Source organism: Pteropus vampyrus, unplaced genomic scaffold, assembly GCF_000151845.1.
Source record: "Pteropus vampyrus isolate Shadow unplaced genomic scaffold, Pvam_2.0 Scaffold1683, whole genome shotgun sequence".
Classification (NCBI taxonomy): domain Eukaryota; kingdom Metazoa; phylum Chordata; class Mammalia; order Chiroptera; family Pteropodidae; genus Pteropus; species Pteropus vampyrus.
Genome location: NW_011890464.1, coordinates 5,394 through 7,846, shown reverse-complemented (window position 1 = coordinate 7,846; position 2,453 = coordinate 5,394). Strand labels below are relative to the sequence as shown.

The 2,453-nt window shown below is 59.0% G+C and overlaps 1 long non-coding RNA gene across 1 annotated transcript in view; it reads right to left on the bottom strand.

Annotated features, from left to right (window-relative positions):
• Positions 1 to 1,208: 1,208 nt before the first annotated feature.
• Positions 1,209 to 2,453, bottom strand: part of LOC105310260 — a 3,536-nt gene continuing 2,291 nt past the window's right edge. Inside the window, exons 4-5 of the long non-coding RNA XR_897475.2 lie at positions 1,860 to 1,957; positions 1,209 to 1,706 (exon numbers count right to left, since the gene is read on the bottom strand). This is a non-coding gene — a long non-coding RNA (uncharacterized LOC105310260). The remainder of the gene's footprint in view (positions 1,707 to 1,859; positions 1,958 to 2,453) is intronic.

Genomic DNA, 2,453 nt, shown 5'->3' with positions numbered 1-2,453 from the left:
TTTTCTCTCTAAATCTGCCACGCGGTAGGAAGGCCAGGCAGGGAAGGGGACCGCTGTTAGCTGCCCTGAGAAGGGAGCTCTCTCGGCGAGAGCATCGCTAACAAATGTCCCTGGGCCCAATCCCCGATGCCCGGCTCGACCGCTGCAGAGTCGCGTTCAGAGGCGTGGCGGGAGCCCCGGAACCTGCATTCTCGAACAAGCACTCCTAGTTACGCACGCCGTCGAGCAGCTAGGAAAACAGCGGACTTCTAAGGAGGGCTTTGCAACTGACCCTCCATTCGGTTGACTCTTGAGCGCCTAATACCAGGAAATGTGCACACGCTGAGCACCTACTGTGTGCCCAGGCAGTGTCAAGGACTCTGCGCCCCTGCATAAGACAGGTAAGTTTTCTCAGCCCTCCCGGACTGGATATTCCAGTTCGGGTTAGCGATGAGCAAGTGGTGGGAAGTTTTATGAAGAGAGTAAGGGTGATGAGACGGACCCTGAACGGGGAGGGTGAAGGGCCTGTCTGCGCACACAGAGCAAAGGGCAGGTGCAAAGGCCCTGAGGTTGAGGGACTGGGGTGCTCTGTGTATGGAGCGTACAGAATGAGGGGAGCAGGGGTTTGAACCCTCCAAGACACTGGAAGGTCCGATGCAGGCGAGTAAGAGCAGATTCGGGTTTCAAAGGCTCCCTCTGCTGGCCACGTGGAGAATACACTATGGGCCGGCGGGGTCAGCCAGGAAGGCACAGCGTGGCCCAGGCAGCTCAGGGCAGCGGGAGGTAGTGGAGGTGGGCAGTATGAGGGGGCTCTGGACAAGGGACAGAACTTGTAGATGGCGTGAATGTGTGTGTGGGGAGGAGAGAGAGAAGGAGCGAGAGAGCGAGAGGTCTCCTCGTTGGGGGTACGCGGGTTCATGGCTGTGGGGAAAGTCAAGAGTTCTGGAACATTAAATGTCTTTGCTGGTTTGCCTTACTTACATGTTTATATCATGGAACTTACGCAGTTACATTATGGTAATAGCACAAATTGATTTAGGAAAAATCCCCGAGAGGAAATCAGCCAGCCTGACCCGCATGTTCACAGGGCAGATCACCACCGCCACTCCGCTGAGCACCCGCCTAGTTCCGCACATGTGCGCGTGTGTGTGTGCGTGTGTGCGCGCACGTGTACGGGGGAGAACTCCCCAAGATCACCCCACATTCAGAGATGAACTAGGATGACATTCTGGACTAATATGCCAAGATTTATTACAGCAAAGCGGCTGGCAGGGGCTGCCCATTGGGGAGGGGACCCCTCCTCGTGTCCCACTGCAGTGGGGAAGGCGCACTGCTCCCGCGGGGGAGGGGGTCCAGGGGGAGGGCCTGCAGCTGCCCCCTCCTGCTCCCATTCCCACTGGCCGACAAGGGACTAATGTAGTCCACAGAGCACATTTAAAAGCAGGTGAGATACACCACTATCCACCTTGTAATAAATAGTTATACGGCAAGCTGTGTCCGCAATCCGGCCATGATGGACCAGGGTTTCCAGGGGCTTGACCTGCCTCCTGGGAGCAGTTCAGGGTGACCATGTCAGAAACTGGCCACTGCCAGCCCCTTCGGTCCCCAGACCAGTCCTCAGCCTGGCAGCCAGACATGATGTCAGAGGTCAGAGGTGGGGGGCCAAGCTTTCTCGATGTCGGCGTGCATGGCTTGTGGGAGCCACGCGCAATACTCAGCCAGCAGGTCTGCAGGAGGCGGGAAGGCAGTGTCAGAGTGGCTTTGTGTCCGGCCACCGCTGCAGGGAAGGCCCTCCCACCAGCCCTGGGTGGCCTTGGTGAGCCCCATCCAGTCCACTCCCCGGCCCTTGGCCATGGGGCACCTGCCTGGGTCACACTCACATTTGGGGTTTTTCCTCCAAGCAGCTAGCAAGGCCTCCCGGCAGTCGGCTCTCTCTGCGACAAGGGCCCTCAGCAGAACCTCTGTCCTGGGCTGCAGCCTGCGGGCAGGGGTGCGGGCTATGGGGCATCACACTGACTACAGGCTGGCCACCCCCGGCCTGTCCGGGAGCCGTGGGACGGGGTGGCACCAACACCAGGGCAGCCCTGCCCGGGGGGTGTAATGTCCCTTTCCCTCCATCACGTGGGGGTGTTGGACGGACAGATCTAGACCCCATCACCTCTGACTCTACCTCCTACTGGTCAGCTGCATCTTTGCTGTCTCTGATCTGTCCGCCTGGCCTTTCTCACGTTCCTCGAACACTCGTCTACTCAGGCTGCTCTGTACATGCTGCCATCCCATCTAGAACCTTCCTCCAGACTTCTGCTTGGCTCACAGCCTGCCTCCCCTGAACCTGCCCAGTCAGACTCCCTGACCAACCCCACCTGACCCGACACCTTGCCCCAACATCCTGTTTGTAGCTGTGTCACCACCCGCCACCTGTACTGTTTGGTGTCAGTCTCCTGCACCGGGATGTCCCCGTGGGACAGGGTTGT